Source organism: Epinephelus fuscoguttatus, linkage group LG9 (assembly GCF_011397635.1).
Source record: "Epinephelus fuscoguttatus linkage group LG9, E.fuscoguttatus.final_Chr_v1".
NCBI lineage: Eukaryota > Metazoa > Chordata > Actinopteri > Perciformes > Serranidae > Epinephelus > Epinephelus fuscoguttatus.
In genome coordinates, this window is record NC_064760.1 from 28,461,624 (window position 1) to 28,489,004 (window position 27,381).

General features: G+C 40.6%; 1 protein-coding gene across 1 annotated transcript in view; it reads right to left on the reverse strand.

The window, feature by feature from the left end:
* Window positions 1-880: 880 nt before the first annotated feature.
* The window catches only part of LOC125894441 (zinc finger BED domain-containing protein 4), a 69,935-nt gene continuing 43,434 nt past the window's right edge, over window positions 881-27,381 (reverse strand). Inside the window, exon 2 of the transcript XR_007450069.1 lies at window positions 881-1,311. The gene's annotated coding sequence lies outside the window, so the exon portion shown is untranslated. The remainder of the gene's footprint in view (window positions 1,312-27,381) is intronic.

A 27,381-nucleotide genomic window follows, 5' to 3' on the forward strand; every position in this document is an offset into this window, starting at 1 on the left:
TTAAAGGAGAAGTCCGGTATTTTGCACTTTGAGCCCCATCTCTGGGATGTTTATGATGAAATAGAGTGGCTAAGACCAAAATTTTGACGACTGCTCCTTTTCTGAGAATTTGGTTTTCCCCTGCCTTGTTTAACAGTTCTGTCTATGGCCATGTGTGAACCTGTCCTAAAACCACCCTTAATGTTTGTTTTCAAAGCCATGCAACTCACCGAGTGGTCAGTGGTGTTCATTGATGTTCTGACATAAAAATCGTAGCAAACTCTGGTTTCCGTGATGATTTATTTGACATTTTGTGTAATCCGTTGGTTTCTATAGAAGCCTCATTGTCCGTTGGTAGTAATCCGCCACCGGAAACGTAAAGAGGGTTGTTTATGACAAGGTTGTAGTCATTGTAGTCTTTTAGCTCAGCGAATGGGCCGGCTCAACGGTGCTGTGTGCGCTCCTGGAGGAAGAACGAGAACGAACAAAAAAAGTTTTGTAATAAGTTTAAACAACTGCACGATGGATTACGTGCTTGTAAACAACCTTCGCAGTACGATGCCTTTGAGCACAACGCCAGCCTTCTTCTTCTGCTTCTTTTATGTGTCCCATTACATCGCAATGGTTTCCTGCTGGTTGGCGACACCCACGTAAAGGAGCATTATCGCCATCAAGTGGGCTGGAGAGTGTAGCGCTTCAGGGTCAAACCAACAATCAAGAGGAAGTTTACACACGGGTGTGAGGCAGCTGAAAAAAATAGTTCCACAATCAAGATGAATAGCGAGAACACAGATGGAAACCACAGATGTCAGAACATCAACAAACACCACTGACCACTCGGTGAGTTTCATGGCTTTGAAAACAAACGTTTAGGGTGGTTTTAGGACAGGTTCACACATGGCCACAGGCAGCAGTGTTAAGCCAGGCAGGGGAAAGAAAACGAGCATTCATCACTCTATTTCATCATAAATAACACAGAAATGGGGCTCAGTGTGCAAAATACCAGGCTTCTTTTTTTAAAAAAAACAGTCCAAGCATCACAAACAGTCTGACATCATAAACTTATAAATCAGAATCTTAGGAATTAGGGTTGAATCATGTCAGTTTCTCTCGTGCTCAGGTTCTTCTGCTGCTCGTCCATCTTGCTGCTAGATTTCTTTCCCATATAGTGGTTGGCGGGGTTGCGTTGCAGCAGCAGCAGACACTGATTCCTCAGCTCCTTGTTCATACACAGCAGGATTATGGGGCTGGAGAGTAAAGGCAGGTCCAGCAGCAAATCTCTGACCATCTCATGACACACAGACAGGTGCTCCATCAGCGCAAACACAGCACCTGTAGTAAACAAAGTATGGTACAAGAATGGTTAGTAATTATTGCAGTAATTATTTAAAACCATTTTTTATCATTGAATGTATATTAATACACTGTAAAAGTCTGTATCACCTTTGCTAATAGATTAGAATTTAGAAAGACTCGCTATGATTAAAACAAAGCAAAACGTTTAAAAGTTAAGGCACGTGTTTTAGTTCAGTTTTTTTCTCTCAGTCTGCAAAATGAGGCAGAAAATATGTTTTTTTTTTTTAAACCATGAATATGTACTTTACTCATCCATTTTCATGTTCTGAAGGAGACATTCCTAAGTAATACAAACGTTTGTGTTATGAAAGAGTAAAATTGACCTTGGTAGTATCAATTTGTTCAAATGCCAAAGGCAGCTTTTTTTTATTCATTGATTTATTTTGTATTCATTTTCATTTTTAAAAAAATCTCCATTTCTAGAAGGAAAAACTGCAGTCTTGAGTCCGAGAAAATAGCCTTTCTATACTTTAAAAATGACACTCAATGTTCTGAATCTCATCACTAGACACAGACAGAGTTCATTTTCTACAATACTGGTCAGTGTAACAAGTTTATTTAAAAAGCTGTATTTGTGAAACTGTATTGCTACAAAACAGATGCTGTATGTGTACAGTACATGTTGAGTACATGCAAATGCATACTGCAAATGTTAAGTTTTAGTTAACATTGTCAATCAGCAGCTTCAGTACAAAAGAATCTGTATCGGACTTCTATCTTAAAACAATATGTGTGGAAACCTCTTGCTGAGGCACTGACAAAACTTCTGACTGTAAATGGTTGTTGAGGCAAGGATGACGTAACCTGCTTCTTCAACAGCTTTCACTTTAGTGGAAAATTAGGAAAAAGTCACAGGTAACGAAAGTGAGTAGTAGACTGACTGAATGTGAAAAAACTGAGACATACTGTTGAATTTGCACATAATTTTTCTTAGGATATTGCAAGATGTTCATCATTTGTTTTGTGAATGGATTCAAGGTTTTCAGAATGTACTTGTAATTATTTGCACCAAAAAAGGGAAAAAATGAAGGGGTTGATATTTATAGGTTATTATGCAGTGGTTTCGCTGGTACAGCCCACTTGCAATCAAATTGGACTGTATGTGGCCCATGAACTTGAACAAGTTTGACACCCCTGCTCAAATCTATACTCACATGGACACAATTTGTACATTGAAAGAGTTAATGGTTGCTGAAATCTTTCTACTTGTCCAGCTGGCTTCAAAGAGTCTTCCCTCTTAAGTGATTTCAATGTGAGTAATGGGGGCCTCACTGATTTACTCAATATACTGAAGCCAATATGAGATTCCAGCAGTCTGAGATAGTAAAAGTCACAGTTCCTTCTTTATGCTTTCACAGACTCTGCATCTTCGCTGAGCTAGAGTGGCGGAATTGTGCAGATAATTTTGTAATAAAAAGGTCTGTAACTTTCGGTGATACCCTCAATCAAAACCGCAAGTACTGCCGCTGAAGCTAGGGCTGCGCGATATGAGAAAATTATGCAATGTGCGATAACGTTGTTGAATGATGAGAGAATGACAATTACATTTCAAGGTGCAGTTTTCTACTCATGCTCTCTTTCATCTGAGTCAAAAAATCCCTCAGTGCAATATCGCTCAAGTTGACAATGCGATGATGATAAAAAATATATATATTGTGAAGCCCTAGTTATAGCTTAGTATTTACTAAGGGGAACACCACCTGAATTAAGAATTCCAATATGTTATTCCTATTCCCAAGAAAAGTCTAATCAAGATTTGTGAATATGAGCAACTCTCTCTCAAAGCCAGAAACTCGAGAAATCTCAAACTTGTGATGTCATTAAGTACAAAATCTGGAGCTGCCCAACAGACGATTAATAAGAGCCTGATTTTGTGGACCTGCAAGACATTTGTTTTCTTTATTATACCAAAATGAGCTTCATTTTATTGTAGTGTTCTCAGATTTGAAGCAAAAAATGTGCCCATGTACTCAGAACGTTCCCCTGGGTGCTCTCAGTGTCAGCTTTAACATCTGTCCCAATCCATTGTCTGTGGAGCAGCTCCAGACTTTCTATTCGATGACATCACAAACTTGAGTTTCAGCACTCTAGTTTCTTTTTGGATTAAGGAAAGAGTTGTCCATCTTAACTAATATTTTGGTCTGTTTTGGACCATAGGAACATCATGTATGAATTTGCCTATCGCTATAAAATGCAAAGAACTAAAGAAACTGAACTAAACTAGTCAGTCAATTCATTCTCCAAAAGTCTGCAAGTAGTATTTACCTACCAGGTACATGTGCTGTGAAGGTGATGAGAGATATGAGGCTGAACACTTTGGCCAGGTGCACATTAACTCTCTGACTCCTGTGCATCAGCTTAGCACTCTGGACGATGGTGTGTAGAATGTGAGCGTAGAAATACAGGCTTAACGGCAAAAACACGACAGTCTTCACCAGCAAAAGCACCCTCATGACTTCATCATTAATGAAGGAGAAGCAAGTGAGGTTGACGGGATCCAGGTGATCCACATGGCTGCCCAGGAACCAAAGGGTCAGCTCCGTCAACCCCATGGGAAGGAGAGGGAACACAAGCTGCAAGGCCAGGAAAAGCCTGCTGTTTACCAGGTGTCTGCAGCCACACACCACAGTCAGGTAAATAGAGAAGGTAATGAAGGAGACGTACTGGAAGGAAGCGGAGCTCGTCAGGTGTCTGGCGCTCACCATGACTTCACACAAGCGAGAGCCGAGCAGCCAGCGGCCGTGCTGCTTCCAGTGGATGGTCATGGGCCACAAGCTCAGGCTGACGAGGTTGCAGCTGGTGCTCCCAAGGATGAACATCGCCACGTTACTTCTTATCATGCTTCGCTGGCTGAGCAGACAGGATACCAGGGAGACCAGGATGAAGATGTTCAAGCCGAAGCCAGGGACCACGAGCAGGACTTTAAAGGAGGCGCAAAGGTTCAGGTAGACGGAGATGGCGCACAGGGAGGAGGACGTCTCATTCATGGCAGACGGGTGATAAAGACAACGGTGTTAGTGAAGGTAGAGACGAGGACTGACTTTCCTCTGCATTAAAAACCCTATAAGATAAGCCTGTAATACTCCTGGGTAAAAAGGACAGAAATAGTTTGTGCAACATGTGCAATGCAGACTCATCCCTTCATCATGTAAACATGTTTTCTTCCCCCGTCTCACCTCTATGTCCAATCACCTTGACTTTTGCTTCTTGTGAAGTTTATTGTTTCTAAGACTTTCCCCCAGCGGACCCAATTACAAAGGATTCAGTTCATAATCCCCTTCCTCTAGTTATAAGCCTCTAATAAAACAGAAAATCTTTAGCTACTGTGCACCAACTTGACAAATGGATGGGACATGACCTTATATTCCTCTTCTTCTTTCCCAGAGATTTTACAGTGCATTCTTCTGCCTTAATCAGACGTCGATGACAACTGCTAAAAAACTTTTATTTCCTAGATTTCATATTTATGCTTTCTCCATCCTCAGAGGGCATTTATGTTTTTACTATTGACTATTCATCTATTATTCCCAGCCCTTATCACCATTATTTCTGCTCATTCCTTAATACAAACAAGGTGCTTTTGCTCAAATACCCCGATGAGACTGGGAGACGCATTCACCCTTCAGTCATAATATTCTGTCCATGAAATATCGTGCTTTGTTAATTCTAGGTTGTGTCTAATTTATTACCTTGCGATCTACACGTCATTACCCAGCAGCTTCCTCCCGCTCTACCAGTGCGGAAATAGTCCTAATGAGAGTGGAAAACGTATTTGTTTACTTCTCTGGGGCTTTATTAATGTGACACAGAGTCTGGTTGATTAAGTAGCTAACTACTCTGACATTAGCTAAAAGCAACATATAAAAATGGCCTTGAATACGTGAGCACAATGATGTTTAAATGTGTGATCCAGTGTTGGATTTAATGCATTTACACTGCATGATGTTGCTGTCCTGTGTGAGCAGATATATATTTACTTATCACTATGCATGCTCTTGCAGACTCTCACACAGGTGGAGAGGGTAATCCATAATACAAATTGCAAAAGTCTGTTCAAATTCTATTTCAAATCTGCATTTTCAACACTTTTCTAATCCGATATCTGGATGTTGGCTTAGGCTTTTTTAGTCATGTTTGCCTGTGGGTCAGCTGGTCCACCACCTTCATTCAGGCTGAAATATCTCAACTCTTGGAGGGACGATTATTTGTGAGGGTATTTGTGGTCACCACAGAATGAATCCTACTGACTCTGACAATCCCCACCTGCAGTTGAAACTGAATTTTATCCAATATTAATTTGGTTTAATACAAAAAAAACTTTTTTCTCATCAGCCTCAAGTGCACTTAGTGTTTATAGCTAATTAGCAAATGTTAGCATGCTGAATTAAAAAGAGGGACATCACACATATTTTATTGTACCTCATAAACCTGAGCATGTTAGCACTGCCATGATAGTGTTAGAATTTAGCTCCAAGCACCACTGTGCCTAACTGCAACACAGCGCCACTAGCATGGCTGTTGACTCTTACGGGAGAATTCACAACAAAGAAACAGTGATACCATGAGTCACATCACTTCAAACCACTAATCGCCTGGTCTCAAGGTTGTACTCACAAACAATATGGCACTAATGATATTACAGCGCAAAATCACCCATAAAGTTTTCACCTGAGTGCAATTTGCCCTTTTTTTTTGCATATGATTGAACATCGTAATTATCCATGTATTCAGTAACCGCTTATCCTGTTAGGGTTCGCGGGGGGGCTGCAGCCTATCCCAGCTGACATTGGGCGAGAGGCAGGGTACACCCTGGACAGGTCACCAGACTATCACAGGGCTGACACATAGAGACAGACAACCATTCACACTCACATTCACACCTACGGTCAATTTAGAGTCACCAATTAACCTGCATGTCTTTGAACTGTGGGAGGAAGCCGGAGTACCCAGAGAAAACCCACGCTGATAAGGGAAGAACATGCAAACTCTGGTTCAAGGGGTAGTGGGTAGGTCGAGGCTGTGGGGCAACAATGCTAACCACTGCACCACTGTGCCACTTCATGAAAAGGTATCGATAATATATGACACAGACAACCATTCTGGCTCACATTAACCCTTTGAAACCTGAGCAAATTGGCTTAAAAACATGGGAAGAAGGCAATTAGCAACGAGAGAAGAAATTACCCTCAAAATCAGGAAGAAATTAGTAAAAAGAGAAAATAAAAAACAAGAAAATTAGTTTAAAAAAGGACAAGAAAGAATGTTTAAAACAAACAAAAAAGGAAATGACCTGAAAAGAGTGCTTGAAATTATAATAATTCTGTGACATAATTAACTTTTTTAATTAACTTTTTATATCTAGGTTTTTTTTAATTTTTATTTTATTATTTTTTGCAGTTTGTGGGACATTTCTCACCAAGTTGCTCGGCACCTTTTTTCCCCATGTTTTTGAGAGAAATCATAACAATTTGCTCAGGGTTTAAAGGTTTTGAAAGGCGTCTGAAAGCAGCTCAAGAAAAGTGATGTTGCCCACATTTCAAAGGGTTAAAGGAGTCATCAATTAAAGCAACACTTACCTTTCTGAAAATTTTACACTTTTCTTTGTTTAGGTTAAAATGCTATTAATAAGCTGATGGCACGCTAAAATGTAAGTGAATTCCACCAGAGATAAAAACTCATAGTTGTAACATTCTCATATGGTTCTACGAAAACTCCGATCAATCATTGCATTCGGTTAGAAAGAATATTGCAGAAAAAGCTAACAATAAGAGAGAACCCGATGCTGCAAGAGCCAAAACTTGGTCAACATCGGCTCTGCTTTCAAGCGATGACGAAAATTGATGCAGCTTCATCCTGAGCTAAAAAGGGGCAAGATGGTCGCAGAGTTTCTGCTGGACAGGTATTTTTAGTTTGCCTCTAATGTAACATTAGCTATAACCTTATATATGACAACACAGCATCCAGTTGCTAAGGGTTAGCCTACTGTAGCGTTGCCTCTAAAACATTAACGTTATCTTCCTTGTGCGTTTCCACATACTAGTAACGTTACAGCTACTATCTAACATTAGCACTGTAACCTTATTCTAAAACTCATCAGTCATCACTGACTCCGGTTGAGTTTTAAAACTCCGGGGTTGCGTTTGACTGTCTTGGTTGTAATGTTACACTCGTCCTCCTCTTCCGTGTATCTAACGTTACCTTGCCAACGCCTATGTCTATCATAGATGTAATGAGGACGTAATGGAGGAGGGGGGAGTAGGCCATTGGAGAGACAAACAAATGCAGACACAGAAAGAACATGCAGGCTCTGCAAAGAGGGGCTCTCCCACCCTGGGGTTTGAACCCTCCATCCAAGGTTTGAATCAGGAACCCTCTTGCTGTGAGGCAACAATGCTAACCACTGCAACACCATGCCACCTATTTGTATCCATGTATCAAGAGACATATGCTGAGAGATATGATGATGCCTTTACCTGGCTACCATTATGGCTTCCGTGATCCCAGGAAAATCTGGGTGTGATGCTCATTCTTAATGCACTTACTGGTTTCCAGTTACCACCAACTCTCTAAAGAAACTAATAATTTTACTATAACTGCGTGTGGCTATTAGCACTTATCTTTGTGAATTGAGCTGTTTCTGCAGTGAGGCTTATTTGCATAGAAAAGGGTCAAATCGGATACTCAGCATATCGCAGCACATTTAAAATCGCAATAATATCGTATCATGACCTAAGTATCACGATAATATTGTATCAGGGAGTCTCTGGCAATTCCCACCCTTATTACATGCAGGTGCTTTGAGAATTACAAATATTCTTTTTGTCTTATTTGTGCAGGTATAGCGACCACAAAAGCGGCGCACTCGTTCTGTGAATTCGCCCCTTGGTCTTCTGATGAAAACGGTTTTGTTGATGCACACAAGCTAAATTTTATTGTACTGTAAACAAAGGTTAACAACCATCCTTCAGCATAAGCATGACTGAATACACACATAGATAATTAGAGAGAACTCACTCTTTGTACACTAATCATTAATATGCATATGTGCAATCTATGAACCTGCTCATCACAAAGTGTTTTTTGTTTTAAATCCTCAATGTTTTTCAGGACTCATCAGGGTTTGTTTGTTTGCTTGTTTGGCATTGCTGCCTGAGTGATTCCAGCAGGCGATCTGGTATAATTGGTCAGCATGAGCAGGCCTGTCTCAGGCATCAAGGGCCACTGTGCTCTTCACATGGCATCTAATCAGGCTGCAGGAGAGATGTGATTACTGAGCGGACAGAGCTGGACACTGCTGCAACTTCATATCGCATGCAGTGATATGTGAATCCATGCTTGAAGACACACTGGAATGAATCCTCTAATAAAACGAACACTCTTGTATTACTTACTTTGCTTTTAGGTTGTTGTTGTTGTTTCAACCAAGTTGGATATACAGTACACTTAAAATAGGATTGAGGGGGAGGAGGGATGGCAGTGGTCCTGGAGTGTTATTTTTCAGACTTTTATGTAAATGGTGAATGCTATCAGTTTACGTCCCTGATGGATTCAGCTTCCACTCCCTCCAGCAGTGGGTGCTCCGAAGAAACTGACAGACAGGCAGACAACTGTGAGAGGTGCTGTTCCTGAAATTGATTGAAAATCAGAGATGCTTGCAGGAGCAGTTTGATCTAAACAGACTGCAGAGCAAGGGGTTGGAGTGATAGAAAAGGGAGATAGAGGAATAGAGACAAACACAGAGAGGAGGGGAAGACGGAGAGAGGGAGCGCTGTCAGTCAGTCGTGAGAACAGATCGGCCTCAAGGTGACAACTCCTTCCATGAGATGGTTTTCCACCGAGGGTAATGGTGCTTGGGTCTTGTCTCACAAAAAGCAATTTATAGCTAAGCCAACTGAGGTCTGAGAGAAACAGAGTCTCGCTCAGTGTCAAATATTTTCGGCAACAAATTGTGCTGTGTCAGACCTGTAGATTTCTACCTGAGGCCCATAACAGTCTCTGCTGAAAACATGCCACTTGCATAAGAAGTTCAGGCTGTTAGAAGCTCAAAAGCAGGCAAACAGTGGTAAACAAACGCTTGAAGATAAAGACATTCCTCTAACAGTCAATACACCCAGGAGCTCTAATAATCACTCTTCTCTAGGAAAATCATTTTAAATACCAAGAATTCACAAATCACAGGCGGAGGGGCGATTATCAGTCAGAATTACTGCTGTGGTCTATAGCTAAAGAAAACTTAACATGAAAGTTAATATAAACAGAGAGCTGTTAAATATGAATATCTCATAATTAATCCTTACCCTAAATCAGCCCAAAAGACTCAGACCCCATAAGGCAAAACAAGCTGTAGGAAAAAAAAAAAAAACACTATGCATTTCAAATGTAATAAACTAGCACTGTATGCATTTAGTGCCATCTGTGGCGGCTGGGACGACAAATCTAATTTTGATGAGGAGATTATCATCTTGCACCTTAAAACTGACTGGCGGCGAGCCAACAAATCCTGATGAGGGTTACAACTGGGCCCCCTCCAAATTCCTGTTTGGACGAAAATCCAAAAAATATGGCTGGCCTGGCTGAATAGGATTTAATGTTGCTTCCAGGGAAATGAAGAGACTTGTGTGGAAATCTCTCAAGCGTACACACCACTTTCCAAATCACAGACTTCATTCTTTGATCTCCTTGCCAATTTCCTAAGCTTTTGTTTTGCAAACACACAATGTCATATGAAATCTCGCTCGAGCAGAAGATGGTAGTAAATTCTCAAGAAAGCTCTGATAAACAAGAAAGTTAACTGCAAACTGATGTCGTGAGTGGACCACATGATATGGTCCTCTCTAGTGAAGCCGAAGGGAAGACACAGATATCAAGTGGACTATCTGTGTGGGTCTCCTTGCAACTCCATGCCAATGGTTCAGATTTCCTGCCTCAAAGGTGAGCTATCAATTATGTTTTAGAAATTGCCTTTGTGTAATTTGTTTAATATGCAGGAGCAGGCTGTTCCATGAGGAGATCTCAGTATAAATCAATGAGCTTCTTGCTATTTCTCCTTTAAGACAAGGAGCACTGCATGACATAATAACATAATGCTTGCTCTTGTGTTGCAATTATATTGGCTCCCAACCATTTCAATTTGATAATTCATATATTCTGGGATATCAAGTTTCAGGTGTTTAACTCAATCTTCAACAGGTAATAATTCAACTTGTTTCATTGCTACAAGTTCTATATGTAGGGCCTGATGATTTCTGGGATGTGGAAAAAATAGATGAAAGTGGCTTAATGGAAAGAGCAGGTATACCATATACAAAGGTGGTGTTCTTGCCACAGTGGCCGCGGGTTTGACCTCAGCCTGAGGTCATGCCCCAACCACACCCAGACCATCTCATCCAATTAAGGCAAAAAAGCCAAGAAAAAAAAAATCACATAATTTAACACAAAGTATCATGGGATTTGCTAAAGTACAGGCGCAATTTTGAGAAATGTGGGTGTTCCCTACCATTATATGCACTCTTTGACAGCGTCTGAGCCGAATGAACAGAAAAAAACTTGGTGATCAGGCTTGTCTGCTCTACTCTAAGAGACTTTGCTCGGCTCTGCCTGTGTCTGTCTCTAAATTTAATGTCAGCTGCTATGACCACAGAGATGCGAATGACAGCTAACGCTGGCTTGACCGCAGTCTTTTTCTCGGTCAGCCAAGCTGGATCAAATCCTCCTGTGCTTCTCCGGTGGTCGAGAGGAAGCATGTTTCTGTATCAAGCTAGCCGTCTATCATATATCCATAGTCAAACCACCAATGCACTGAAAAATATAAATTAAGAAATCCCACTAAATTGTGACAGAAATAACTTTATTCTTTGATGCTGAGTTGGCAGTGAACGTCATTGCTGGACCCTGCAGTCATCCAAACATTGGAGGAATTTGACACCAACAGCTAAATTTAGAGCAGGGCAATATGAGGCTCAGATGTGAAGTTACAAAAGCTTGGAATTTTTTGTTTTATAACTGTACTGAAGCACTATCTTTGATATAAGAAAAGTGCAATGTTGTGCAATGCATCGTTTAAAACACTGAATTCGAACAGGAAACTTGAAATCTGGAAAATAATTAAAACAGTTCAAAGGGTCCCTGTATTTGTGTCCTGGGAGGAGCATTAAGATATCCATACCCATGATCTTAAATAGTTTTCCCCCCATGCACTGGAGCCATATACTCTTTCCCCCCATGCCCCATCCCGTGTCCCAATGGAAGAACTAATCATCAGACAGAAGAGCCGTTGTCTGACAGCAATTACCAGACTCAGTAATGTGTATTGGTGCTGTTGCAAACTGTAGATTTCACTGTTAGTGAAAATGTTTGAAAGTATTCGGCAACTCTGCCCTTACAGCAGATTTGCTGCAGCACAGTTCTCGATTCGACCTTCAGTCTCTCTTCCTCAGTGTCTCTATTGCTGCCTAAACCTGGCATGTAAATTCTTACGGATTCAGGCTCTGGGGGGTCTGCCTGTGTGGGCTGGTGTTAAACCTGTGAAAAAACTCAAGGACAAAGGCAGGTAGAAGAAACCAAGACCCTCTCGCACATTTTTATAATCATCTCTCAAGTGTGCCGAGTATGGAAAGAGAATTTGTGCGGCGTGACAATCAGGTCCAAGACAAACGGGGAGCAGCAGGCTAAACTCTCCTCTGATTAAACCATCATCTCTGATTTGAGATGGCCCCCAGCGATTGTTATGGTTACTGTATACTGTGAGAGCAGAAAGCTGTGTGGTTAATGGCACTTAATGCAGCCGTAATGGGAAAACTATCACACTGGGCTCGTCATGGTATTAAGCCTCCCTTCAAAGCAGGGGAGTAGATCAATGATCTGTCCAGCTTTGTTTGTCTTCTTTCATGATATAAGAGCTGCACAACTGGACAGTATATTGTGACTTTGAAAAGTCTTTTGATAATTGAAGTTTGTGTTTTAAATTTACCACCTCTTCAGCCCTAAATAACACAAGCAGATTGCCAGTGCCCTGCATGACTTACAGAAGATCATTGTTTCATGACTCACTGAAAAGAGTTTTCTGATATGTCAACACTACAGTTCAGTTTAGACAACCAAACCTTTGTGGTAACGTTTAGGAAAATATCTTCATGGTTAAAAATATGCCTTGTTGAAGGTTCGTTGTTGGTAGGAAATGGGATGGAAAGCAGTGCCTAACCAAATTCACACGCAATGTTGACCAAACTATCATCCCTGGCCACCTTCCCAAGAGTGTTGTGGTGGTACACCGATGCCATGCTACTTCTGCCTTTGTTACAGAAAGTAAACACATGTCAGTGAACCGCAGTTGCTGGTTTTCTGGTCAGGACAGTTATTGTCGACTAAAGGTAACTTTCAAGAAAAATGCAAACATGCGGTTTAAAGCATTTGAATAACAGCTGACTCTCACTGGGAATCAACATCAAAATGAATATGTCCATTCATTGCACACCAACTCCAACCTCTGTCCTCAGAACAAGCTTTCAGTTTGTCTGTCAGCAGTCCTGAAGGGTTGAGAGGTCACCACTATCACCATGTCAGCCAAAAGAACTAAAGCATCAATTCGGTCTGATTATCAGGCCAGTGAAAAAGAAAGCTGTGATATCTGAATGATGGAAATAACCCCCCAAAAGTTGGTCACAATTACATAGAAAAAGAAAACAATCACCTTCATAGCAACACAATTTTAGGGATGCCATGGTGAGAAGATTTTCTCAGTGGTTAATAAACCGGTGTTCCTGATTACACTGGACTCTTCCGAAAATAAGAGATTCATCGATGACGCTGAATATCCATGGAACACTTGCTGTGATCTTCAACGTTAGCTCTTTAGATCATCCCCTTACTTTGAACAACCGGAACGGTTGGTGTGGCTGCGGCAGCGCCTGCTTTTCTTTTTCACAAACTTGCTAAAGTTTTTCTTTCTTTTGGGCTGGGACTAAGGCTCAGTGGCAGCTCCCTCTTCTTTTTCGTGTCTCTCTTCTCTCACAGGGTGCGCGCTCACCCCGAGGCTGAGAGCTTCATCCTCTTGGTCTTCTCAACATTTGGGTCGTAGTCACCCCAGTAGTGAAGTTTGCTTCTGGCAGAGCTCTGCACTGCAACTCTGCTGCTGCTGCTGCTGCCATACAGAGCAGACATTTTCAGTTTATAATTATAGTGCCTGTCATCCAACTAAGTCTAGATACCCTTATTTTCCAAATCAGATTTTTTTGATTTGATGAACATCGCGTTGATGTGCAAAAGGAACTAAATGTATTTATTATGGTGAGGTGTGTGGGCAAGTAATGTGATTGGTGTGTGCCTGAACACTATGTAACACCGGTATCACAGACTACTACAGCAAGCCAACACAGTTCCTCAAGCTTTGATTTCAACATCAACTCAGAAGCTTGTGTGTGAGCAGAACTCCTAATTTACATATACAATCATGTGATAACATCCATATTTGCAGACGGGATGACTACATGGGCCTCTAGAACTATTTAAATATTCTTTGCCATTGACTCTTAAAGTCTGAACCTCTACTAGCGGGATGAACAACATTCTTTCAAAATGTATTCCCTTAGCTGATGTTTTCATGATGGTGGTGAAGAGCACTGTGTAATGATACTTGTCCACAGGATCTGTCATTTTCACGCTTCCCATTTACTGTCTGTGTAAATGGCCGTGTAATGCATTCTGGGTTGCATTTCAAGGGACGGGGCATTGGCCACTCATTTAAATTAAGTTGAATCTAGGTTACCTTGTGTGCCTCTGGAAACTCCCACAAAATTTTTTAAACTAGCAGTCAATCTAAAATTAAGACAGAATCAGCAACTGCATCCCTTATCTCTCGCCTCAAATGTTTTCAGAATCTCATTCAGTGTACTATTTTCATAATCTAAGAAAAAGTTTCACCATTTCACCTCTTACTAACGTACAGCAAGCGAGTGAACTCTGGCGGATGGAGTGTGAAAAAGTTAGAGCAACAACAACATTCAGAGAGCCTATCAAGTCCTGAGTAAACTTAAGCAGTGTCTTAAAAAAAATGTCACAAAAGTATGAGATGCACAAAGCTTTGCTAAAATAAAGCAAAAGCAAGCATTTTTTTGAAACAAGTGTCATGCCCCTTAGCCTGCTCACTGACACATTGAGCAGGTTAGGACATTGTCATTGAGAAACTGAAAGAAACTGAACTGAAACACCTGATTTTTGCTCATTCGCTAGTTCACAGTGTGTCCAGTTAGGAAGAGGTGTTGCAAATTGCTCCGAAATCTACCATAAGTGCTGAACTAAAATTTGTCGACTGTGAAGGTGTAGTAAATACTTCACATATTTTTCATACTCGTCCAACCATGCAGTGACCTTTCACACTTTATGTTTCTTCACTCATTTATTCAGGTTTTTCACTTGTCTGTATGCAAATACAGAACATGTCAAACTTATAACCAGAAGGATAAGGGCGTGGGTGCAATGCAACGCTCTCTCTAAAAACTTTTGTTCCTCATATTTCAGATGAATAACTGTGTGGAGAACTTATGCATTTAACTATAATGTCGGAGTGTGAGCAGCATGCACACGAGACCTCTCAGTAATTCTACTCAGCGGTAATAATTGACATATTAAATCTATCTCGACTACCATCTGACAGATTTGTTTTTCAGTAAATACAACATGTCAATGATAAATTGTAACTATAACAAAGCAATTTTTCAAGTGGATCCAGCAGCCGTGATTTGTGTCTCGTGTAAACAGCTTTGATAAATGCACTCCGCTGTGTTTGTCATCCTTTTGCTCAATCATTTTCATGCTTAAATGAACCAATTTGTTTCTCAGAGCGCAATCTGTTGGAGTTGATTATCCAAGATGGTGATGTCCACCTCGATAAAAATAGAAAAACAGTCTAGCCACCCACTTCTAATGCCAACAGAACTACAGCAGGCATTGTTTCTGCTGAGGATCTGGAATGACTGCGAGGAGTGACTTCTGTGGAAGAATGTGAGAAAACAAAACTTTAATTACTGTAATGAATCTTTCTGGAGAGGTATTGAAAGTGTGGCATTCGTGTGGTCTCGGCGAGAGCTCATTTTGGCTCCCAGCGCCATGGTCATTCATCATCAGCTGAACAATACAGTGCGTGGTGGAGAGTATGATAAGAAACATGGAATGAGAGAGGAGTCATAGAGAGAGTGGGGGTACTGTGTAGTTTCTGTCAAAACTAAAGAATCTCAGATGTTTGCCAAATCTGCTTGAAATCCCATTAATAAAAATAAAAAATAAAAAAAAAATCTAAATTACTACAATAACTTCCATAACCAATATGACAATAATTCGAAAGATGTCTTGGAAATTCCAAAAGCGAAGGCGCTGCCAGAACGGGTGTAAAATTGGTTCTTTGATCAACTTTTTGGCCACTCAGAAACACAATTCAATCTTTCACGTATTCGAAAATAACTGATGGATTCAATTAGCACGTAATTCAATCTTGTAGCTGCGCTGCTTTGAATTCTGCCCAAGCTACTTATATCTTGAAGCTTTTGTAATATATATGCAAATCTGTTTTCTGACACATTTCTACAAGCAAATTAAGAGTGCTAGTTTCTCATAATGGCCAATCAATTCCTCATTTAGAATATTCATTTCAGCAACAAGCCTTGCCCTCGCTCACAGTAGAAACTCTTCTGCTGAGTGATGCTTTTGCACCTTTAATTTCTCAATAAGAGATCAAATGTGCACCCGTTTTTTTTGGAGGGGGGTCTAATTCGCTGCCTCCATTAAGCATTCTGCTGACAAATATTTTTGTGCTATTGAGCAGATGCACTTTACTGAACAATGTTCAATAGTTGGAAATGTAATCATCAAACAGATTTGCACTCCAAGACAATTTGTAGTTGAGAGCCGAAGCAATTTTTGTTACCAGCCACTGAACCAACTCATTGCTACTGTACCTTGTGAAGTGTCAACAGAGTAGTTAAAATATAAAAGGAAATAACCTGTCATGTATAATTTATGAGTCGTGTCTTTGCAAAGTTGTATTGCTTCTCGTTTTCTTTGAGTGCCTGCCTCAGTGTGTGAAAGGATTTCTGTGTGTGTTTTTGTACACACTGGCATGCCTGTGTGTGTTTGTTGTTTTCAGACACTATGTATATAATTGACTGTATTAAAGTATTGTATTTGTTAATGTACTGCTGACAGTTCCTTCCTCATTTATAGGCCCTGATATTTACTTTCATTTTACCTTTGACCAAAACTTTATTTCTACATACATGAATGAGGATCAAGCTATTTCAAGTTTCTCACACATTTCTCCGTACTTCTTCACTTTCAGTTTGATAATTGTTTTACACTTTGTTTGACCTGACATTATTTGGATGGAGCACAGATGTGCACACGTCTGTTTCTGTGTGCGCCTATGTGCCTGAATTTTGCAACAACACATGCAGCTGTTCTTTTGTGAGTCACTTCTGTGGGCACAACAAAACGTAATTACTCTGATGAACACTGAATGGCTGAGTGGTTTTCAGAATTCACAAATCTGTAGAATCATGAACCCGCTCCTGAGCTATTTATTTCATGTCTCCGCAGAGATAAAGGCAAAAGGGGTGAAAGATATGAAGCATTGACCCCAAACACGATTGCCTGTACTGCAGTGTACCCTATTATAAAACCTGTTCTGTCTTGTATTATGAAATGCTCATATTACTGCAGTACCAAGGAAACAGGCTACGTTATTAGAGTTTGACACATCTTTGAGGAATTACAGTGCTCTTCATTGTACTGTGGATTAATAAAATACAGCACACCATTTAAAATGACTGTAATGTACATCCTACAGCACTACACTCTGCTGTGTATGTAAAATACTGTGTTAAACCGATGCACAGCCGAGTTTTAAATTGACTTTAATAATGTGATAATGATGTATCAACTGAGCTTTAATCAACTGAACCACTCATGCTGCAAAACACAAGTTGGACTTTTGCTCTGAATCACACCACTAGGTGGCACTGGTCTTCTAATTTGGAGTGTGTGTGGCTTCTGGAGAGGGCGGAAAAGCATAACCACCTACCTGCAATTTACATTTACATGTCTAATAGCACAGGGGTGCCTTCTCTCAGAGTGAAACTGCTTGAAAGCGGAGAAGAGCATTTCCCACCCACATAGCTGGAATACCAGTGTGCCCAATACACATTTTTACAGCCTCTCTTCAGCAAAATGACAGAATATAGGTTTGGCATTACGACAGCTGCATCCATCTGAATGTGGAATACATTATATTACTGCGCATGTGATTGAATAACTTGGTGTTCTACAGTAAATGCATGTCATATGGGACAAGTATTTGCCATCCCCAAAGCTGAAACCACAGTATAACAAGCCAAACCTCATGACACACTTTTTAAAGAGGAAAAAGTGAGAAAGGTCGCACGCTGGTGGTGAAAGATATCTGTGTTTCATTGATGTCAGCTGGCAATTCATTCTCATGATAATGCCCATGTCCTTGATTCAGACAGAAGCTATACTTGAATGATAATGCGCTGATGGGTTTGAGCCTCAGTCTGCCATGAAACGAGCATGACAGAGTGATGGGAATGGAAACGTGCATGAAGCCGCCCTGTGCCTTCCCATTTCACACCTACCAATCTGTCCTCCTTAGACACTAATGAAAATAACAGGGACTATTCTGAAATGGATGCCCCCTTTGTCAACCCCTTTATTCCTGAGACCATTTCCACAATTCCACCATTTTTGACTCACATTCGTCTTTCATTTTCTCCTTGATAGAGTGCTTCCCTTTCATCGGATTATAAAGAAAAGTCGTGGAGATTGTGACAGCGCTGCATCCTGGTGTATGCTAGTCAGCTATACTGTATCTTCACTGTAGGTCAAACACACACACACACGCTGCAGGTCCACTGTCTTATTCTGAGCTTGAGGAAAGTGATTATGGCAGAGTACATAAGACTGTCCTTCCACATGGTCAAGAACGAAGCTATGTCCTTTCGCACTTGTTGTCCTGACAACCACCCGCACATGAATGTATCAGCCACCACAAGATGTCTACTATTTCAAATGAGCTGTATTAAAGGAGAGCTAGACCAATTTCCAGTTTACTAGGTCAGTGCTACAAAAACCCATGAGAAGAGTTCTGTAATTTCTTCTGTGGCTGTGGAGAAACTTTGCTCCCTCTGACAAAGGCCTTGTTCAGCAGGGCTGTGTTCCAGTACTAGATATCTTTAAGGTACAGACCAAAGAAACCCAGTACCAAGTAGTATCGAAGTGTCTCTAGTTAAATGATACCTGGTTCGAATGCAAGTATTCAATCCCGTTTGCACTGCAGGTCTGAACCCAGACCGTCCTGACTCCCTGATTGATCAGCAAACTTTCAGTTGCTGCCATCTCGGGAGCTGCTCCCCTCGTGGTGAATGGTTAATTCAAGGTCTGCCAAGTTAGAAAAAGCTAACACAGCAGCAGCTAACAACAAACACCAAGCTGCCAAAAAGTCCCAAATTTCACACATATCACAAAGACTTAACTTTGTTGTTAACAGCTCATAATAACTATTGGCTAACATTAGTCATATGATGCTAACAGTTAGCCCTGTCACTTTGTGTGTATGGCTAGGTGGACTCTAATAGCTGTCCCCCCCAGTGCGGAGCTCACATTCCCGCAGCAGCAGCTATACATACAGTCTGAGGTGTGATGAAGTCAAAAGCAGTGTTTTGGAAGAGATGGCAGTTTAGCGTGCCAAGATGCCGCCAATACATTTGAAAATACAGATATACTACACACCACTTCATTCACATTATGGGTTTTAAATGAAGTACTCTATTGGTATTGGTATCACTTCAAGAGTACTGATACCATTTTAAACCATACACAGCCCTATTAATCGGACTGCATGACCCAATCTGTTTTTTGGCATATACAGATTGATTTTATCAAGTCTGGACAGTAAAACCATATGTAACATTTTCTGCAGATGGGATTCAAACCACATTTGGAGGCGATTTGAAATGTGATTCCAATCAGATGCTCTGGTTTTCAAAGTGTCTTTTCAAAGATGTTTATAAGATGTGCGCAATTATCTAACAGGGTGGATCTAATGAAAAGATTCTATCAAGTAGCATTGTGGGAAGTGTAGTGTTTTTACTCTGCGATGTCCGCTGCTTCAATATTAACAGGGTATTCTAAAATCTGTCTCAGACAAGTCCTCCAACTTTATGAAAGTTCAATACTAAATTGCTGGACCACTTGTTTAACTCAGCTTGACATGAGATGGCATGATGCAGTGAAAGCATCTTATCATCACATCAAACACTATATTGTTTGACACCGGTTGTTTACAGTATCTTGTTTTATGTGACAAAACCTGTGAAGACATTGATTTTTCAAACTGGTGATTTTATTAAACTCAGGCAAGGCTTCTTGCTTGACTTGTTCGAATCTTCGCAGTAGCTCCAGTGGGCTCTGGGTGTGTGCGCCGCAGATGTGTGATTGATTTATAACTACAGGGACACAGATTGATGAGCAGACAGGTACCAGGCGACCAGCCCTCTCTGAAGGGAAATATGCAGGAGGAATGTGGCTTATTACGGCAACACGGCTGTTAACAGAGTCATTCAAGAGAGTAGTCAAGCCCAACCAAAAGCAAGTCAGATGACGACAGACTAAAGTGGCAAGGTTAAGGAGCATCCCACCCCTTGATATACGTGATGATATAATTTAGGAAGCGCCTAACTTGAGCTGTGGTATACAGAAATCTGTGTATATGTAGAGGCAAAGTCTACAATACACAAAATATCATTCAGATATAATGTTTTGTAATCAAACCCGAGTGTGATGCAGTACAGTATGATTGTAATTACAATGTCCTTCACCCACACAGGAGAGAATGAAAAATGGAAGCAGAGAGCGTGCTGACTGATTTACATGCAGTAACAATATAAGCAATCACACAGACTTAATTGGACTTCAAGAAGAGCACATCAAGGTTAGGATTGTCATTACTGACAGACTCTCACTGACAAATTAGGCTAACCTTAGCCTATGCAATGATCAACTGATGGTTGTATTCCAATAGACTATTTTAATTATATTTCTGGATTTATTGTGTTAATGATATACCTAATTAGTGAGTCGCCGGTTTTCATCATCATGTGGACTGACCTCGCCAAGGAGACATTTTACATTGTGCTCTCTTGGCTTAACGTAATGTATTATTAGTATTCAGATAATATCCACTCGTGTAGATTGACAAGGGAAAGAGATATTAATATAACTTCATAACTTCCTCTTGCTTGACTCACAACTGATTTTATGATATCCATATGAAGGAATACTTTGCCTTTGAAAAGCAGAGGTAATTGCTTTTGGCACTGACATAAACAACGGTGTGTTCCATATGAGGCTACGCAATTTTACGTGAAAACATGGCCAGAAGTTGCTCAATTAAATTCGGACTGAGGTGAAGTTCAAGGGCTTGAGTTGGCACAGATTTACCAGAGCCTCAGGGCAACACAAAATCACACAGTAACTCAACACACTGTATGCTCATGCATTTCCAAAGTAAAGAAAATAATATACAGCACTCTGGCAAAACATGAGTAATGACTGAACCCCTCAGCTCCTGCAGGCCCTCTTCATCTGCAGTGTAATGGCCCACCTGACAATAGTTTGGAATACACTGCCCATGTCTGATTGGAAAGTGATGTATTGTTTACCTTTATGTCAGTCTGAATGCACACAGACTTACACTGTAACACAGTGCAGCATTATGGAAATGCAGAAACACCACATTTAACAGATACAAATCCTGAATCATATTACCAATCAATTTCTGATGAATTAGATACAGTCTTGGGCCAACTATAACAAATGTGAGAAGGAGTCAGCCCACAGTTGAATACCACTTCACAGATTATCAGTCTTATGCCCACTGATAACTAAAAGGCCAGGTGGTAATGGAGGCGACATCCAATCAATTCTTGTTTAATGAAAGAATTTTCTTACAAAGCACAACAGACATTTACAGAGCAGAAATGTTACGGTCAATAAATTAACTCTGTAAGAAGATGACAGAGGGTGACATTTGTTGTGTGACTGCAGGAACATCCAGCTAAAGCAGTTATGATGGTACAGCTGATATTTACGGCACATTATATAGTTTCACCTGAAGGTCAGTTTTGTTTTACTTACGTATGGACAGACATCGAAGAGACGCTCAAAGCCTTTACATAGACTGACCTTGAAGTGCTTTACGCTGACGTTAGTGATGTTGCGTGGGTTTTGGTGGGTGAAATGCAAACAGAGCACTACAATCTTAGCTTGGGTCCAGGAGGACAGAGGCGGGGGAGTTAACTCTGCTCAGTTTGGAGAAAAGGCTGCAGGGCAACAGTGATTAATCTTTCCCTCCTCTCTTGCTTTCTGCCTTTGTCCCTCTTTGCTGGTTTGCAGTAATTCCCCTTATGGATGCATTCTGTCTCATGGTTTGACCATGTTTAAAAAAAATGCCAAGTTTGTTTGCTTAGAGGGAAAGGAGCTCCCGGAGAAACTGTGTCGAAAAAACTTTCATCACTTAACCAGATTTACCAGTTTCAATGCCATGTCAAAGGCATTTCAGGTGCCCTATTTGCTATTGTTTTAGTGAAACTGAAAATTAAAGGCAAACATTTACTTATCCAGCTCTGTCGATCTGCTGTTGTGGGTAAATAGGTGGAATGGAAATAACTTACTCACTTAATAACATGGTTGCGTCAGTAGACTTTGGAAAGGTTTATGACCCACACATGTGGAGCTTTGCCTTTGGCTACTTGTGGCACATAAAAACACATAACAGATGTTAAACATATAGACATCGTATTCCTAACACAGACATAAATCACATGTGCATCAGATATAGCAGTCCACACTGTATGAAAGTACAAAAATAAAAGGAAAGTCATTAAACTAAAAGTTTGAACTGTCCGGTAGGATGTGTACGCAGCTATATTGCACAACAATTTCAAAGTTATGGGAATTCAAAAATTGCACTGCATTTTGGACGAAGACCGTGATTTCCTTAGTGGCTCTTGACACACTATATTACCAGCCTGAGGGGACCTATACAAACTGTGAGAAAAGGGAATATGTCATCAGTTTATTTCCTGCTTTACATTGGATGTGGGCTGCATGCTAATTTGTGAACTTGGAGCAACAGAAGTGATCAAATGGGATGTTTTATTAGACATCCATATTTCAAAAGATACTGTATGTACTGTATCATCTGTCTGACCCATAATATTTTATCCACAAATGTTTAACAATCTGTGTGAGAGGTACAAGTAATTTATAGTTTCATAAAAAAAGGACAGTAAATATCACCGACATGGCTACAATTATAGACCCAATAATTCTTAGCATATATTACACTATATTATCTCTCCATTGCATGTTGAACAGCCACTTGAAATTCTTAAGAGGAAATAAAAGCCCTGTCTCCCAAAGGGAACGAGCACAGCGCCTCACCACGCTGGGCCTTTCTCGTCTAAACACAGCATCATGGCTGACTGCCCATTGCCTATTCACCAGGCACGCCGACAAAGAAGTGCGCCCATGTGTGGACAGTTGCGAATGGGGCGTAGGTTGGTGGGAGTGTTGGGGGATGGAGGATGTCCCTTGAACCTATTAATAGCTCTCTGACAAAGCACCCCGGGGAGATATCACACGCTCTGCTGGCCTCCTGCACTGAGAATCGTCTGAGTGGCTCTCCAGAGATGGGCATTCCTTAAGGACACACAGGAAACACAGCCCAGATGAAGGGCATCATATGGTCTTTGTGGAGAGTTGAGTGTGCCTGAGTGGAGTTTATGGCGAGTGTGAGAGATGGCTTTATAGGAATATACTGTTAGCACATACCTATGGAGGGGCTTCAGATGTGAGAAACAATTTACACATTTACTGTAGTAGCTCAAGTGCTAAAATGGCTTTATAAAGAGGATTCTACGGAGACTAACTATAACGACCTTTACACTTTGCATTAATATGCATTTTGGGGGATCAGATTGCAATCGGGTAGTACTTGACCACATGAAAGTACATATATGAATGCACCCAAAATGCACTGAGGAAGAATTTTGATCCGATCAGCCAAACCAACTCCGGTCAGGGAAGCACTATGACCACATCAAACACCAGCGTAAAATGTAATCATGTTTTCAATCCATATACAACAACCATGTGGGCGGAAATACGTAAAATAATACATCTGTTCCAAACAAGCAAGGTAGCAGCCATTAGCCTGTTGACGAGCTAAGAAACTAGCAAGCAAGCTTATTAATCACGGTTTGACACCCTGTACAGTTGTAATGAAAGAGGAAATTAGTTGTAGAGACATGCTTATTTCTGCTCTAAAGTTAGGTACTTTAACATGGGGGTCTATGAGGATCAACATGCTTGTGGAGCCAGCCTCTAGTGGCCGTTAGAGGAACTGCAGTTTTTGGCGCTTCCACGTTGGCTTCGTTTTCTAGCTCCGCAGGTTGCCACTTGATTTAGACACAGCAGGACTTTGAGCTAAATGCTTACTTCAGCATGCTAGCATCTTTGTTTATCAAATTAGCATGCTGACATTTGCTAACTAGCAACTATTAGCTCTGCAGGAATTCGGACAAAAGCAAAATATTGGACAAAGTGAAATTTTGAGCTGATGGTGGTGCTTGATGAAAAGTCAGGGTATCATTTAAGTTCTTACAAGGTAAACATGAATGTCTGCACCAATTTTTTTTTTTTTTGCAATCAATCAAACAGTTGTTAAAATATATCCATCCAAGCCAAAAAAACTCAACCTTACTGTTGTGTTTAAAGAAACTTCAGGGATCTCTAAAGATAGTAAGCTTTGTCTTCTGGGAACCACGAATGTCTGCACAGAGTTTCTAGATGCAGAAGATGTCAAGATATTTTATTGAATAAGTGAATATTTTGACCTATTTCTGGTGCTAAAGGAAAAGATAATGGGATCACCCAAGTCTTTAGGAAATCATTCTCTCAGCACCATGGATAGCTGCACTAAATGTCATGACAATCCACCCAGTAGCTGCTGAGATATTTCACCAGAAACCAAGAATGTCAACGTCTTAGTGGCGCTAGAGAAAATGTCACAGGGTCACAAAAGTTATTACAGTCCATCCTCAGGGGACCATGCATATCTGCACAAAATTCTGTGGCAATCCATACAGTTGTTAAGAAACCTCACACCAACTGACCGACTGGCAGACTAACACTGCCATCCACAAACTACTCCACTAGCACGACTAAACACAGTGTTACATGCTCAAATACAGCTCAGTCTGAACACACATGCTGCAGAAATCTGTTTCAACCAGGTGGTGTGTGATATTAAATATCACATTGCAGTGTTGTGGCTGAAGCATTTAAGAACAGTGTTCTGTATAATCCAAGATTTTAGCTCTGACCACAGAATTAAAGTGTGGAAATTGGGGCAAATGTTGCAGAGGGGGTAAAAAAAGAGAACAAAACAGGCCACTAAAAATGCTTTAAAAAGAAATCTGCATTGAATTGGCAAGTGGGCTGTCAAACTCCCCTTAAATGATCTTAGGACAGATAACCTAACTAGATGTGAGTGAGTCAAGGACACCCTCATTAGCATTCAGATCCCCCCTCATCAATGTAGGACGTGTTGATGAGTTTGACCTGGGGCTGGTAGATGCCAATGATTTCCCTCATTTCTCACGGAAAGCAGTCTCAAGTCTCTGGAGTCAGGAAGGAGAGTTGCTGTATGGTTCTTCCATTATTAATACATCTGAGAGGAAAACTCTGTTTTCAAGCTTGTATAGTGAGGTGAAGTTTGCCAAATTATGCCCACTTGAAATTCAATGAATAACTTATGGCTCCATCAATATCCTCACTTCTATTTTCTGTGGAAATAAGAGTTATTAAAGCAAATGAAAGACATTAACCATGTTTAAAATATTTAAAGTTAAATTGCGATGATGGGACTTTTTCTGTGGTATATCACATGGGATGAGCTGAATGGGGTGTTTTTGTGGAGAGAGGAAATAAGACGGACATGGTGTAGAGTCGAGACAGGACCACAGGACTCAACCTTTAACTGCTCTTTAATGAACTGGTTATAACTTGCACTCAGTCTTGACCCCCACTTAATTCTATCATAAATTTGATAAGACAACCATATTTTCCCATTATGACCAATTAGACAACTTAACAACAGCGCAGTGACTAGAGACCAGAATAATACCTCACCTTGACACTAATAAAAGCTAACTATATTTATCCTATCATCAATAAAACTGTATCTGATTCCATTAGGTGTGCTCGAGCCTGTAACAATGAGCTGATCCATAAAAAGACTCCTTATAGTTTTACAAGACTATTAATAAAGGTGTAGATAGTGTTGATGATATTAAGGACAGAACATTTTACAATGCCATTCAAGTGTTTGGGGCTGATTGGACATTAATTTGATGCAATACTGACAGCTCCTAATAAATCATCCATTTTATTATCATTGTATAGTCGCTCTGGAAGTGGCCTTGTAAACTCTAAGTCCTGATTCGGGGCCCTGACCATCTGGCCTGTGTGTCTTGCCTGTCAGCTCAGCAGAAACCTGGGGATAACTAGGAGTAATCAGAGGGCACGGAGCCATGGACTGCCACTGTGGCTTACACCATGCATGTGACTTTTAGCAAGACAGGTGTACACGCTAGCAGGCAGCAGCTGGTGATCATGGAAATCGTTCGGTGTGATGGTAGAGGTATGCTAATTGCCCGTATTCTTCATCTTCTTGCGGTGCCATCACCAGTCATGATCTGTTACTGTGCATGATGTCTGTAGCTTTCGAGCTATCAACATGATTTTGTGTGAACACAGATGCAGAGGAATAAAGAGAGGCATAACTGAACATGTCAACAAAGAAGTGATGAATTCAGATTTCATAGCAAAGCAATTACGAACTTGAGATTGCTCGAATCACAGCATCGCAGACGCTGTAGCCCTGCAATCAGCCTGATTGGCTCTCACGCTTATTTAGCAGAGGCCAGTGCTTTATTTTGCATTAACTAAAGACATTTAAAAAAGAAATTTGAGCTTTGCTTTTATGAAATCATTCCCTCTAAGTTTCTGATGACAAACTCTGACATCTGTTGTTTCCTGTCATGATTGGACTGGGTTATACTTTAGCAGCATAACACTTAGCAATGAACATATGTCCTGAGTCGATGGTTTGCTGCATTAAAAGACACTTTATCATTACTGCGAAGCTGTTTGAAGACAATATAAATGCAGGGGTTGAAAAAGCTATGTTATTTTAAATCCAAGTATGTAATTTTGTTTTAGATTAGTTTTATTCAGCATGATGAACCATCACCACACACAGACAACTCCTCGAGCTGCCCTTGTAAACAAATACATAAATAAATACATTTGACTAAAGGGGAGCTATTATGCTTATTCTCAGGTTAATACTTGTATTTTGGGTTTCTTTTAGAAAATGTTAACATGCGTAAATGTTCCAAAAACACTTCATTTCCCTCATACTGTCTGCCCTGTATTTACCCTCTGTGTGAGATGTTCCCTTTTAGCTCCAGTCTCTTTAAGCCCCCCTCCCAAAAAAGCCCAGTCTGCTCTGACTGGTCAGTGTTCCTGGGTCTTCTGCATCTCTGCACTGTCATTACAGCCAGATGAATGACTGGGATGGAGAATAGCAACACTTTCTACGGTGAAAAAATCACCATTGCAAACTTTTAAACACAACCGGACATGTTTCAGTAGGAATGTGGTCCAAAATTGGGGAGAAATTAACAACACCAACAACAAGGATTATGTTTCCCTGATGTTAGTATGTAGAAGTATTTTAGTCTGCTGTTAATGCCAAAGGAAGAAGAAGAAAGCCTATTTTGTTTTACATCAGCAACAGCTGAAAAATGCTAAACTTTGGGTAATACAATGCACTTGTCACTGTCACTTTTTAACCGGCTGGGCAATCACAGTGGAGGAGGGACCAACATTGTATAAATGTAGTTTCCACATCTT